The following is a 15520-nucleotide window of genomic DNA, read 5'->3' on the forward strand; positions in this document are numbered from 1 at the left end:
GCAGGGGAATCGGGCCTCATCTCGCGGCGAGGGAGAAGTCTCATGGTTTTTCTCGAGTTGCGGCAGGAACCTGGGGTATATTCTCGAGTTACGACGGGGAGGGCCCTTCCAGACACGTGTTTGTTCAGCTACGTCAGGACTCCTGCCTAGGTGCGAGGGACACCTCGGTATTCTCCTCGAGTCTTGGCATGGCAATTGGGACGGGTCTCCACGTGAGGCGGGAGACCCAGGGTCCCTTTCCACGTGCCACAGGGATCCTGGGACTCCTATCCATTTTCAAGAGGAGTCAGGCATCGTCTCCTTTGGAAGCATTGATCTCCGCAGACCTCTCGAGTTTTCAAAGGATGTGAGGCCTCCGGTCGCGATGAGGCGGAGGACTAGGTCTTTCTCTGTCGTCTCGACAGCCGATTCAGACATCCCTTCGTCTTGGGAGATGCAAGACGAGCCTGCATTCAATTCACTGCAGGGATATCCGGCCTTACTTCGAGTCAGAGCATCTCGGTGTCCATTCCACTTGAGGCCACAAACTCAGGGTCCCTCTCACATACCTGTAGCTGAGAGAAGCCTCCTCTTGAGGTGCTTGTGGAAAGTTGGTATTCCTCTTGAGTCAAAGCCAGGGACTAAGCACTCATCTCGAGTTGATTTGGGGTCCACGGAGCCCTTTCGTCTTGGTCCAGTGACTTCAGGATCTCTCTAGACTTGAGACAGTGATCTTGGGTTTCTCTGGAGTGCCATCAAGGAAATCAAGGCTCCTTTCACGTTTGATGTGGAACACGGAATTGCTCTGCACGCAGTGCATGGGAATCGGGTCTCATCTCGCGGCGAGGGGGAAGTCTCATGGTTTTTCTCGAGTTGCGGCCGGAACCTGGGGTATATTCTCGAGTTACGACAGGGAGGGCCCTTCCAGACACGTGTTTGTTCAGCGACGTCAGGACTCCTGCCTAGGTGCGAGGGACACCTCGGGATTCTCCTCGAGTCTTGGCATGGCAATTGGGACGCATATCCACGTGAGGCAGGAGACCCAGGGTCCCTTTCCACGTGCCACAGAGATCCTGGGACTCCTATCCATTTTCAAGAGGAGTCAGGCATCGTCTCCTTTGGAAGCATTGATCTCCGCGGACCTCTCGAGTTTTCAAAGGATGTGAGGCCTCCGGTCGCGATGAGGTGGAGGACTAGGTCTTTCTCTGTGGTCTCCACAGGGGATTCAGACAACCCTTCATCTTGGGAGATGCAAGACGAGCCTGCATTCAATTCACTGCAGGGATATCCGGCCTTACTTCGAGTCAGAGCATCTCGGTGTCCATTCCACTTGAGGCCACAAACTCAGGGTCCCTCTCACATACCTGTAGCTGAGAGAAGCCTCCTCTTGAGGTGCTTGTGGAAAGTTGGTATTCCTCTTGAGTCGAAGCCAGGGACTAAGCTCTCATCTCGAGTTGATTTGGGGTCCACGGAGCCCTTTCGTGTTGCTCCAGTGACCTCAGGATCCCTCTAGACTTGAGACAGTGATCTTGGGTTTTCTCTGGAGTGCCATCAAGGAAATCAAGTCTCCTTTCACGTTTCATGTGGAACACGGAATTGCTCTGCACGCAGTGCATGGGAATCGGGCCTCATCTCAAGGCGAGGGGGAAGTCTCATGGTTTTTCTCGAGTTGCGGTCAGAACCTGAGGTATATTCGCAAGTTACGACGGGGAGGGCCCTTCCAGACACGTGTTTTTTCAGCGACGTCAGGACTCCTGCCTAGGTGCGAGGGACAACTCGGGATTCTCCTTGAGTCTTGGCATGGCAATTTTGACCCGTCTCCACGTGAGGCGGAAGACCCAGTGTCCCTTTCCACGTGCCACAGGGATCCTGGGACTCCTATCCATTTTCAAGAGGAGTCAGGCATCGTCTCCTTTGGAAGCATTGATCTCCGTGGACCTCTCGAGTTTTCAAAGTATGTGAGGCCTCCGGTCGCGATGAGGTGGAGAACTAGGTCTTTCTCTGTGGTCTCCACAGGGGATTCAGACATCCCTTCGTCTTGGGAGATGCAAGACGAGCCTGCATTCAATTCACTGCAGTGATATCCGGCCTTACTTCGAGTCAGAGCATCTCGGTGTCCATTCCACTTGAGGCCACAAACTCAGGGTCCCTCTCACTTACATGTAGCTGAGAGAAGCCTCCTCTTGAGGTGCTTGTGGAAAGTTGGTATTCCTCTTGAGTCGAAGCCAGGGACTAAGCTCTCATCTCGAGTTGATTTGGGGTCCACGGATAACTTTCGTGTTGCTCCAGTGACCTCAGGATCCCTCTAGACTTGAGACAGTGATCTTGGGTTTTCTCTGGAGTGCCATCAAGGAAATCAAGGCTCCTTTCACGTTTGATGTGGAACTCGGAATTGCTCTGCACGCAGTGCAGGGGAATCGGGCCTCATCTCGCGGCGAGGGGGAAGTCTCATGGTTTTTCTCGAGTTGCGGCAGGAACCTGGGGTATATTCTCGAGTTATGACGGGGAGGGCCCTTCCAGACACAGGTTTGTTCAGCGACGTCAGGACTCCTGCCTAGGTGCGAGGGACACCTCGGGATTCTCCTCGAGTCTTGGCATGGCAATGGGGATGCGTCTCCACGTGAGGCGGGAGACCCAGGGTCCCTTTCACGTGCCACAGGGATCCTGGGACTCCTATCCATTTTCAAGAGGAGTCAGGCATATTCTCCTTCGGAAGCATTGATCTCCGCAGACCTCTCGAGTTTTCAAAGGATGTGATACCTCCCGTCTCGATGAGGCGGAGGACTAGGTCTTTCTCTGTGGTATCCACAGGGGATTCAGACATCCCTTAGTCTTGGTAGATGCAAGACGAGCCTGCATTCAATTCACTGCAGGGATATCCGGCCTTACTTCGAGTCAGAGCATCTCGGTGTCCATTCCACTTGAGGCCACAAACTCAGGGTCCCTCTCACATACCATTAGCTGAGAGTACCCTCCTCTTGAGAGGCTTGTGGAAATTCGGTATTCCTCTTGAGTCGAAGCCAGGGACTAAGCTCTCATCTCGAGTTGATTTGGGGTCCAAGGAGCCCTTTCGTGTTGCTACAGTGACCTCAGGATCCCTCTAGACTTGAAACAGTGATCTTGGGTGTTCTCTGGAGTGCCATTAAGGAAATCAAGGCTCCTTTCACGTTTGATGTGGAACACGGAATTGCTCTGCACGCAGTGGAGGGTAATCGGGCCTCATCCAGCGGCGAGGGGGAAGTCTCATGGTTTTTCTCGAGTTGCGGCCGGAACCTGGGGTATATTCTCGAGTTACGACGGGAGGGCCCTTCCAGACACAGGTTTGTTCAGCAACGTCAGGACTCCTGCCTAGGTGCGAGGGACACCTCGGGATTCTCCTCGAGTCTTGGCATGGCAATTGGGACGCGTCTCCACGTGAGGCGGGAGACCCAGGGTCCCTTTCCACGTGCCACAGGGATCCTGGGACTCCTATCCATTTTCAAGAGGAGTCAGGCATCGTCTCCTTTGGAAGCATTGATCTCCGTGGACCTCTCGAGTTTTCAAAGTATGTGAGGCCTCCGGTCGCGATGAGGTGGAGAACTAGGTCTTTCTCTGTGGTCTCCACAGGGGATTCAGACATCCCTTCGTTTTGGGAGATGCAAGACGAGCCTGCATTCAATTCAATGCAGGGATATCCAGCCTTACTTCGAGTCAGAGCATCTCGGTGTCCATTCCACTTGAGGCCACAAACTCAGGGTCCCTCTCACATACCTGTAGCTGAGAGAAGCCTCCTCTTGAGGTGCTTGTGGAAAGTTGGTATACACTTGAGTCGAAGCCAGGGACTAAGCTCTCATCTCGAGTTGATTTGGGGTCCACAGATCCCTTTTATGTTGCTCCATTGACCTCAGGATCCCTCTAGACTTGAGACAGTGATCTTGGGTTTTCTCTGGAGTGCCATCAAGGAAATCAAGGCTCCTTTCACATTTGATGTTGAACACGGAATTCCTCTGCACGCAGTGCAGGGGAATAAGGCCTTATCTCGCGGCGAGGGGGAAGTCTCATGGTTTTTCTCGAGTTGCGGCCGGAACCTGGGGTATATTCTCGAATTACAACGGGGAGGGCCCTTCCAGACACGTGTTTGTTCAGCAACGTCAGGACTCCTGCCTAGGTGCGAGGGACACCTCGGGATTCTCCTCGAGTCTTGGCATGGCAATTGGGACCCGTCTCCACGTGAGGCGGGAGACCCAGGGTCCCTTTCCATGTGCCACAGGGATCCTGGGACTTCTATCCATTTTCAAGAGGAGTCAGGGATCGTCTCCTTTGGAAGCATTGTTCTCCGTGGACAGCTCAAGTTTTCAAAGATTTGAGGCCTCCGGTCATGATGAGGTGGAGAACTCGGTCTTTCTCTGTGGTCTCCACAGGGGATTCAGACATCCCTTCGTCTTGTGAGATGCAAGACGAGCCTGCATTCAATCCACTGCAGGGATATCCGGCCTTACTTCGAGTCAGAGCATCTCGGTGTCCATTCCACTTGAGGCCACAAACTCAGGGTCCTCTCACATACCTGTAGTTGAGAGAAGCCTCCTCTTGAGGTGCTTGTGGAAAGTTGGTATTTCCCTTGAGTCGAAGCCAGGGACTAGGCTCTCATCTCGAGTTAATTTGGGGTCCATGGAAAAATTTCGTGTTGCTCCAGTGACCTCAGGATCCCTCTAGATTTGCGACAGTGATCTTGGGTTTTCTCTGGAGTGCCATCAAGAAAATCAAGTCTCCTTTCACGTTTGATGTGGAACACGGAATTGCTCTGCACACAGTGCAGGGGAATCGGGCCTCATCTCGCGGCGAGGGAGAAGTCTCATGGTTTTTCTCGAGTTGCGGCCGGAACCTGGGGTATATTCTCGAGTTACGACGGGGAGGGCCCTTCCAGACACGTGTTTGTTCAGCTACGTCAGGACTCCTGCCTAGGTGCGAGGGACACCTCGGGATTCTCCTCGAGTCTTGGCATGGCAATTGGGACGCGTCTCCACGTGAGGCGGGAGACCCAGCGTCCCTTTCCACGTGCCACAGGGATCCTGGGACTCCTATCCATTTTCAAGAGGAGTCAGGCATCGTCTCCTTTGGAAGCATTGATCTCCGCGGACCTCTCGAGTTTTCAAAGGATGTGAGGCATCCGGTCGCGATGAGGCGGAGGACTAGGTCTTTCTCTGTGGTCTCCACAGCGGATTCAGACATCCCTTCGTCTTGGGAGATGCAAGACGAGCCTGCATTCAATTCACTGCAGGGATATCCGGCCTTACTTCGAGTCAGAGCATCTCGGTGTCCATTCCACTTGAGGCCACAAACTCAGGGTCCCTCTCACATACCTGTAGCTGATTGAAGCCTCCTCTTGAGGTGCTTGTGGAAAGTTGGTATTCCTCTTGAGTCGAAGCCAGGGACTAAGCTCTCATCTCGAGTTGATTTGGGGTCCACGGAGCCCTTTCGTCTTCGTCCAGTGACCTCAGGATCCCTCTAGACTTGAGACAGTGATCTTGGGTTTCTCTGGAGTGCCATCAAGGAAATCAAGGCTCCTTTCACGTTTCATGTGGAACACGGAATTGCTCTGCACGCAGTGCATGGGAATCGGGTCTCATCTCGCGGTGAGGGGGAAGTCTCATGGTTTTTCTCGAGTTGCGGCCGGCACCTGGGGTATATTCTCGAGTTACGACGGGGAGGGCCCTTCCAGACACGGGTTTGTTCAGCGACGTCAGGACTCCTGCCTAGGTGCGAGGGACACCTCGGGATTCTCCTCGAGTCTTGGCATGGCAATTGGGACGCGTCTCCACGTGAGGCGGGAGACCCAGGGTCCCTTTCCACGTGCCACAGGGATCCTGGGACTCCTATCCATTTTCAAGAGGAGTCAGGCATCGTCTCCTTTGGAAGCATTGATCTCCGCGGACCTCTCGAGTTTTCAAAGGATGTGAGGGCTCCGATCGCGATGAGGCGGAGGACTAGGTCTTTCTCTGTGGTCTCCTCAGCGGATTCAAACATCCCTTCGTCTTGGGAGATGCAAGACGAGCCTGCATTCAATTCACTGCAGGGATATCCAGCCTTACTTCGAGTCAGAGCATCTCGGTGTCCATTCCACTTGAGGCCAAAAACTCAGGGTCCCTCTCACATACATGTAGCTGAGAGAAGCCTCCTCTTGAGGTGCTTGTGGAAAGTTCGTATTCCTCTTGAGTCGAAGCCAGGGAATAAGCTCTCATCTCGTTGTGATTTGGGGTCCACGCAGCCCTTTCCTGTTGGTCCAGTGACCTCAGGATCCTTCTAGACTTGAGACAGTGATCTTGGGTTTTCTCTGGAGTGCCATCAAGGAAATCAAGGCTCCTTTCACGTTTGATGTGGAACACGGAATTGCTCTGCATGCAGTGCAGGGGAATCGGGCCTGAACTCGCGGCGAGGGGGAAATCTCATGGTTTTTCTCGAGTTGCGGCCCGAACCTGGGTTATATTCTCGAGTTACGACGGGGAGGGCCCTTCCAGACACGTGTTTGTTCAGCGACGTCAGGACTCCTGCCTAGGTGCGAGGGACACCTCGGGATTCTCCTCGAGTCTTGGCATGGCAATTTGGACCCGTCTCCACGTGAGGCGGGAGACCCAGTGTCCGTTTCCACGTGCCACAGGGATCCTGGGACTTCTATCCATTTTCAAGAGGAGTCAGGCATCGTCTCCTTTGGAAGCATTGATCTCCGTGGACCTCTCCAGTTTTCAAAGTATGTGAGGCCTCCGGTCGCGTTGAGGTGGAGAACTAGGTCTTTCTCTGTGGTCTCCACAGGAGATTCAGACATCCCTTCGTTTTGGGAGATGCAAGACGAGCCTGCATTCAATTCAATGCAGGTATATCCAGCCTTACTTCGAGTCAGAGCATCTCGGTGTCCATTCCACTTGAGGTCACAAACTCAGGGTCCCTTTCACATACCTGTAGCTGAGAGAAGCCTCCTCTTGAGGTGCTTGTGGAAAGTTGGTATACACTTGAGTCGAAGCCAGGGACTAAGCTCTCATCTCGAGTTGATTTGGGGTCCACGGATCCCTTTTGTGTTGCTCCAGTGACCTCAGGATCCCTCTAGACTTGAGACAGTGATCTTGGGTTTTCTCTGGAGTGCCATCAAGGAAATCAAGGCTCCTTTCACATTTGATGTTGAACACGGAATTCCTCTGCACGCAGTGCAGGGGAATAAGGCCTTATCTCGCGGCGAACGGGAAGTCTCATGGTTTTTCTCGAGTTGCGGCCGGAACCTGGGGTATATTCTCGAGTTACGACGGGGAAGGCCCTTCCAGACACGTGTTTGTTCAGCAACGTCAGGTCTCCTGCCTAGGTGCGAGGGACACCTCGGGATTCTCCTTGAGTCTTGGCATGGCAATTGGGACGCGTCTCCACGTGAGGCGGGAGACCCAGTGTCCCTTTCCACGTGCCACAGTGATCCTGGGACTCCTATCCATTTTCAAGAGGAGTCAGGCATCATCTTCTTTGGAAGCACTGATCTCCGCGGACCTCTCGAGTTTTCAAAGGATGTGAGGCCTCCAGTCTCGATGAGGCGGAGGACTAGGTCTTTCTCTGTGGTCTCCACAGGGGATTCAGACATCCCTTTGTCTTGGGAGATGCAAGACGAGCATGCATTCAATTCACTGCAGGGATATCCGACCTTACTTCCAGTCAGAGCATCTCGGTGTCCATTCCACTTGATGCCACAAACTCAGGGTCCCTCTCACATACCTGTAGCTGAGAGAAGCCTCCTCTTGAGGGGCTTGTGGAAAGTTCGTATTCCTCTTGAGTTGAAGACAGGGACTAAGCTCTCATCTCGAGTTGATTTGGGGTCCACGGAGCCCTTTCGTGTTGCTCCGGTGACCTCAGGATCCCTCTAGACTTGAGACCATGATCTTGGGTTTTCTCTGGAGTGCCATCAAGGAAATCAATGCTCCTTTCTCGTTTGATGCGGAACACGGAATTGCTCTGCATGCAGTCCAGGGGAATCGGGCCTCATCTCGCGGCGAGGGGGAAGTCTCACGGTTTTTCTCGAGTGTCGGCCGGAACCTGGGGTATATTCTCGAGTTACAACGGCGAGGGCCCTTCCAGACACGTGTTTGTTCAGCGACATCAGGACTCCTGCCTAGGTGCGAGGGACACCTCAGGATTCTCCTAAAGTCTTGGCATGGCAATTGGGACGCGTCTCCACGTGAGGCGGGAGACCCAGGGTCCCTTTCCACGTGCCACAGTGATCCTGGGACTTCTATCCATTTTCAAGAGGAGTCAGTCATCGTCTCCTTTGGAAGCATTGATCTCTGCAGACTTCTCGAGTTTTCAAAGGATGTGAGGCCTCCGGTCACGATGAGGCGGAGGACTAGGTCTTTCTCTGTGGTCTCCACAGGGGATTCAGACATCCCTTCGTCTTGGGAGATGCAAGACGAGCCTGCATTCAATTCACTGCAGTGATATCCGGCCTTACTTCGAGTCAGAGCATCTCGGTGTCCATTCCACTTGAGGCCACAAACTCAGGGTCCCTCTCACTTACATGTAGCTGAGAGAAGCCTCCTCTTGAGGTGCTTGTGGAAAGTTGGTATTCCTCTTGAGTCGAAGCCAGGGACTAAGCTCTCATCTCGAGTTGATTTGGGGTCCACGGATAATTTTCGTGTTGCTCCAGTGACCTCAGGATCCCTCTAGACTTGAGACAGTGATCTTGGGTTTTCTCTGGAGTGCCATCAAGGAAATCAAGGCTCCTTTCACGTTTGATGTGGAACTCGGAATTGCTCTGCACGCAGTGCAGGGGAATCGGGCCTCATCTCGCGGCGAGGGGGAAGTCTCATGATTTTTCTCGAGTTGCGGCCGGAACCTGGGGTATATTCTCGAGTTATGACGGGGAGGGCCCTTCCAGACACAGGTTTGTTCAGCGACGTCAGGACTCCTGCCTAGGTGCGAGGGACACCTCGGGATTCTCCTCGAGTCTTGGCATGGCAATGGGGATGCGTCTCCACGTGAGGCGGGAGACCCAGGGTCCCTTTCCACGTGCCACAGGGATCCTGGGACTCCTATCCATTTTCAAGAGGAGTCAGGCATATTCTCCTTCGGAAGCATTGATCTCCGCAGACCTCTCGAGTTTTCAAAGGATGTGATACCTCCCGTCTCGATGAGGCGGAGGACTAGGTCTTTCTCTGTGGTATCCACAGGGGATTCAGACATCCCTTCGTTTTGGGAGATGCAAGACGAGCCTGCATTCAATTCACTGCAGGGATATCCGGCCTTACTTCGAGTCAGAGCATCTCGGTGTCCATTCCACTTGAGGCCACAAAATCAGGGTCCCTTTCACATACCTGTGGCTGCGAGAAGCCTCCTCTTGAGGTGCTTGTGGAAAGTTGGTATTCCTCTTGAGTCGAAGCCAGGGACTAAGCTCTCATCTCGAGTTGATTTGGGGTCCACAGCGCCCATTCGTGTTGCTCCAGTGACCTCAGGATGCCTATAGACTTGAGACAGTGATCTTGGGTTTTCTCTGGAGTGCCATCAAGGAAATCAAGGCTCCTTTCACGTTTGATGTGGAACACGGAATTGCTCTGCACGCAGGGGAGGGTAATCGGGCCTCATCCAGCGGCGAGGGGGAAGTCTCATGGTTTTTCTCGAGTTGCGGCCGGAACCTGGGGTATATTCTCGAGTTACAACGGAGAGGGCCCTTCCAGACACGTGTTTGTTCAGTGACGTCAGGAATCGTGCCTAGGTGCGAGGGACACCTCGGGATTCTCCTCGAGTCTTGGCATCGCAATGGGGACGCGTCTCCACGTGAGGCGGGAGACCCAGGGTCCCTTTCCATGTGCCACAGGGATCCTGGGACTCGTATCCATTTTCAAGAGGCGTCAGGCATCGTCTCCTTCGGATGTATTGATCTCCGCGGTCCTCTCGAGTTTTCCAAGGATATGAGGCCTCCGGTTGCGTTGAGGTGGAGGACTAGGTCTTTCTCTGTGGTCTCCACAGGGGATTCAGACAACCCTTCGACTTGGGAGATGCAAGACGAGCCTGCATTCAAATCACTGCAGGGATATCTGGCCTTACTTCGAGTCAGAGCATCTCGGTGTCCATTCCACTTGAGGCCACAAACTCAGGGTCCCTCTCACATACCATTAGCTGAGAGTACCCTCCTCTTGAGGGGCTTGTGGAAATTCGGTATTCCTCTTGAGTCGAAGCCAGGGACTAAGCTCTCATCTCGAGTTGATTTGGGGTCCAAGGAGACCTTTCGTGTTGCTACAGTGACCTCAGGATCCCTCTAGACTTGAAACAGTGATCTTGGGTGTTCTCTGGAGTGCCATTAAGGAAATCAAGGCTCCTTTCACGTTTGATGTGGAACACGGAATTGCTCTGCACGCAGTGGAGGGTAATCGGGCCTCATCCAGCGGCGAGGGGGAAGTCTCATGGTTTTTCTCGAGTTGCGGCCGGAACCTGGGGTATATTCTCGAGTTACGACGGGAGGGCCCTTCCAGACACAGGTTTGTTCAGCGACGTGAGGACTCCTGCCTAGGTGCGAGGGACACCTCGGGATTCTCCTCGAGTCTTGGCATGGCAATGGGGATGCGTCTCCACGTGAGGCGGGAGAACCAGGGTCCCTTTCCACGTGCCACAGGGATCCTGGGACTCCTATCCATTTTCAAGAGGAGTCAGGCATCGTCTCCTTTGGAAGCATTGATCTCCACGGACCTCTCGAGTTTTCAAAGGATGTGAGGCCTCCGGTCGCGATCAGGCGTAGAACTCGGTCTTTCTCTGTGGTCTCCACAGGGGATTCAGACATCCCTTCGTCTTGGGAGATGCAAGACGAGCCTGCATTCAATTCACTGCAGGGATATCCGGCCTTACTTCGAGTCAGAGCATCTCGGTGTCCATTCCACTTGAGGCCACAAACTCAGGGTCCCTCTCACATACCTGTAGCTGAGAGAAGCCTCCTCTTGAGGTGCTTGTGGAAAGTTGGTATTCCCCTTGAGTCGAAGCCAGGGACTAAGCTCTCATCTCGAGTTGATTTGGGGTCCATGGAGCCCTTTCGTGTTGCTCCAATGACCTCAGGATCCCTCTAGATTGAGACAGTGATCTTGGGTTTTCTCTGGAGTGCCATCAAGGAAATCAAGGCTCCTTTAACGTTTGATGTGGAACACGGAATTGCTCTGCACGCTGTGCAGGGGAATCGGGCCTCATCCAGCGGCGAGGGGGAAGTCTCATGGTTTTTCTCGAGTTGCGGCCGGAACCTGGGGTATATTCTCGAGTTACGATGGGGAGGGCCCTTCCAGACACGTGTTTGTTCAGCGACGTCAGGAATCCTGCCTAGGTGCGAGGGAAACCTCGGGATTCTTCTCGAGTCTTGGCATGGCAATGGGGACGCGTCTCCACGTGTGGCGGGAGACCCAGGGTCCCTTTCCACGTGCCACAGGGATCCTGGGACTCCAATCCATTTTCAAGAGGAGTCAGGCATCGTCTCCTTTGGAAGAATTGATCTCCGCGGACCTCTCGAGTTTTCAAAGGATGTGAGGCCTCCGGTCGCGATGAGGCGAGAACTAGGTCTTTCTCTGTGGTCTCCACAGGGGATTCAGACATCCCTTCGTCTTGGTAGATGCAAGACGAGCATGCATTCAATTCACTGCAGGGGTATCCCGCCTTACTTCGAGTCACAGCATCTCGGTGTCCATTCCACATGAGGCCACAAACTCAGGGTCCCTCTCATATACCTGTAGTTGAGAGAAGCCTCCTCTTGAGGTGCTTGTGGAAAGTTGGTATTTCCCTTGAGTCGAAGCCAGGGACTAGGCTCTCATCTCGAGTTAATTTGGGGTCCATGGAAAAATTTCGTGTTGCTCCAGTGACCTCAGGATCCCTCTAGATTTGCGACAGTGATCTTGGGTTTTCTCTGGAGTGCCATCAAGAAAATCAAGTCTCCTTTCACGTTTGATGTGGAACACGGAATTGCTCTGCACACAGTGCAGGGGAATCGGGCCTCATCTCGCGGCGAGGGAGAAGTCTCATGGTTTTTCTCGAGTTGCGGCCGGAACCTGGGGTATATTCTCGAGTTACGACGGGGAGGGCCCTTCCAGACACGTGTTTGTTCAGCTACGTCAGGACTCCTGCCTAGGTGCGAGGGACACCTCGGGATTCTCCTCGAGTCTTGGCATGGCAATTGGGACGCGTCTCCACGTGAGGCGGGAGACCCAGCGTCCCTTTCCACGTGCCACAGGGATCCTGGGACTCCTATCCATTTTCAAGAGGAGTCAGGCATCGTCTCCTTTGGAAGCATTGATCTCCGCGGACCTCTCGAGTTTTCAAAGGATGTGAGGCATCCGGTCGCGATGAGGCGGAGGACTAGGTCTTTCTCTGTGGTCTCCACAGCGGATTCAGACATCCCTTCGTCTTGGGAGATGCAAGACGAGCCTGCATTCAATTCACTGCAGGGATATCCGGCCTTACTTCGAGTCAGAGCATCTCGGTGTCCATTCCACTTGAGGCCACAAACTCAGGGTCCCTCTCACATACCTGTAGCTGATTGAAGCCTCCTCTTGAGGTGCTTGTGGAAAGTTGGTATTCCTCTTGAGTCGAAGCCAGGGACTAAGCTCTCATCTCGAGTTGATTTGGGGTCCACGGAGCCCTTTCGTCTTCGTCCAGTGACCTCAGGATCCCTCTAGACTTGAGACAGTGATCTTGGGTTTCTCTGGAGTGCCATCAAGGAAATCAAGGCTCCTTTCACGTTTCATGTGGAACACGGAATTGCTCTGCACGCAGTGCATGGGAATCGGGTCTCATCTCGCGGTGAGGGGGAAGTCTCATGGTTTTTCTCGAGTTGCGGCCGGCACCTGGGGTATATTCTCGAGTTACGACGGGGAGGGCCCTTCCAGACACGGGTTTGTTCAGCGACGTCAGGACTCCTGCCTAGGTGCGAGGGACACCTCGGGATTCTCCTCGAGTCTTGGCATGGCAATTGGGACGCGTCTCCACGTGAGGCGGGAGACCCAGGGTCCCTTTCCACGTGCCACAGGGATCCTGGGACTCCTATCCATTTTCAAGAGGAGTCAGGCATCGTCTCCTTTGGAAGCATTGATCTCCGCGGACCTCTCGAGTTTTCAAAGGATGTGAGGGCTCCGATCGCGATGAGGCGGAGGACTAGGTCTTTCTCTGTGGTCTCCTCAGCGGATTCAAACATCCCTTCGTCTTGGGAGATGCAAGACGAGCCTGCATTCAATTCACTGCAGGGATATCCAGCCTTACTTCGAGTCAGAGCATCTCGGTGTCCATTCCACTTGAGGCCAAAAACTCAGGGTCCCTCTCACATACATGTAGCTGAGAGAAGCCTCCTCTTGAGGTGCTTGTGGAAAGTTCGTATTCCTCTTGAGTCGAAGCCAGGGAATAAGCTCTCATCTCGTTGTGATTTGGGGTCCACGCAGCCCTTTCCTGTTGGTCCAGTGACCTCAGGATCCTTCTAGACTTGAGACAGTGATCTTGGGTTTTCTCTGGAGTGCCATCAAGGAAATCAAGGCTCCTTTCACGTTTGATGTGGAACACGGAATTGCTCTGCATGCAGTGCAGGGGAATCGGGCCTGAACTCGCGGCGAGGGGGAAATCTCATGGTTTTTCTCGAGTTGCGGCCCGAACCTGGGTTATATTCTCGAGTTACGACGGGGAGGGCCCTTCCAGACACGTGTTTGTTCAGCGACGTCAGGACTCCTGCCTAGGTGCGAGGGACACCTCGGGATTCTCCTCGAGTCTTGGCATGGCAATTTGGACCCGTCTCCACGTGAGGCGGGAGACCCAGTGTCCGTTTCCACGTGCCACAGGGATCCTGGGACTTCTATCCATTTTCAAGAGGAGTCAGGCATCGTCTCCTTTGGAAGCATTGATCTCCGTGGACCTCTCCAGTTTTCAAAGTATGTGAGGCCTCCGGTCGCGTTGAGGTGGAGAACTAGGTCTTTCTCTGTGGTCTCCACAGGAGATTCAGACATCCCTTCGTTTTGGGAGATGCAAGACGAGCCTGCATTCAATTCAATGCAGGTATATCCAGCCTTACTTCGAGTCAGAGCATCTCGGTGTCCATTCCACTTGAGGTCACAAACTCAGGGTCCCTTTCACATACCTGTAGCTGAGAGAAGCCTCCTCTTGAGGTGCTTGTGGAAAGTTGGTATACACTTGAGTCGAAGCCAGGGACTAAGCTCTCATCTCGAGTTGATTTGGGGTCCACGGATCCCTTTTGTGTTGCTCCAGTGACCTCAGGATCCCTCTAGACTTGAGACAGTGATCTTGGGTTTTCTCTGGAGTGCCATCAAGGAAATCAAGGCTCCTTTCACATTTGATGTTGAACACGGAATTCCTCTGCACGCAGTGCAGGGGAATAAGGCCTTATCTCGCGGCGAACGGGAAGTCTCATGGTTTTTCTCGAGTTGCGGCCGGAACCTGGGGTATATTCTCGAGTTACGACGGGGAAGGCCCTTCCAGACACGTGTTTGTTCAGCAACGTCAGGTCTCCTGCCTAGGTGCGAGGGACACCTCGGGATTCTCCTTGAGTCTTGGCATGGCAATTGGGACGCGTCTCCACGTGAGGCGGGAGACCCAGTGTCCCTTTCCACGTGCCACAGGGATCCTGGGACTCCTATCCATTTTCAAGAGGAGTCAGGCATCATCTTCTTTGGAAGCACTGATCTCCGCGGACCTCTCGAGTTTTCAAAGGATGTGAGGCCTCCAGTCTCGATGAGGCGGAGGACTAGGTCTTTCTCTGTGGTCTCCACAGGGGATTCAGACATCCCTTTGTCTTGGGAGATGCAAGACGAGCATGCATTCAATTCACTGCAGGGATATCCGACCTTACTTCCAGTCAGAGCATCTCGGTGTCCATTCCACTTGATGCCACAAACTCAGGGTCCCTCTCACATACCTGTAGCTGAGAGAAGCCTCCTCTTGAGGGGCTTGTGGAAAGTTCGTATTCCTCTTGAGTTGAAGACAGGGACTAAGCTCTCATCTCGAGTTGATTTGGGGTCCACGGAGCCCTTTCGTGTTGCTCCGGTGACCTCAGGATCCCTCTAGACTTGAGACCATGATCTTGGGTTTTCTCTGGAGTGCCATCAAGGAAATCAATGCTCCTTTCTCGTTTGATGCGGAACACGGAATTGCTCTGCATGCAGTCCAGGGGAATCGGGCCTCATCTCGCGGCGAGGGGGAAGTCTCACGGTTTTTCTCGAGTGTCGGCCGGAACCTGGGGTATATTCTCGAGTTACAACGGCGAGGGCCCTTCCAGACACGTGTTTGTTCAGCGACATCAGGACTCCTGCCTAGGTGCGAGGGACACCTCAGGATTCTCCTAAAGTCTTGGCATGGCAATTGGGACGCGTCTCCACGTGAGGCGGGAGACCCAGGGTCCCTTTCCACGTGCCACAGTGATCCTGGGACTTCTATCCATTTTCAAGAGGAGTCAGTCATCGTCTCCTTTGGAAGCATTGATCTCTGCAGACTTCTCGAGTTTTCAAAGGATGTGAGGCCTCCGGTCACGATGAGGCGGAGGACTAGGTCTTTCTCTGTGGTCTCCACAGGGGAT

Source organism: Dama dama, chromosome 4 (assembly GCF_033118175.1).
Source record: "Dama dama isolate Ldn47 chromosome 4, ASM3311817v1, whole genome shotgun sequence".
Taxonomy (NCBI): Eukaryota; Metazoa; Chordata; class Mammalia; order Artiodactyla; family Cervidae; genus Dama; species Dama dama.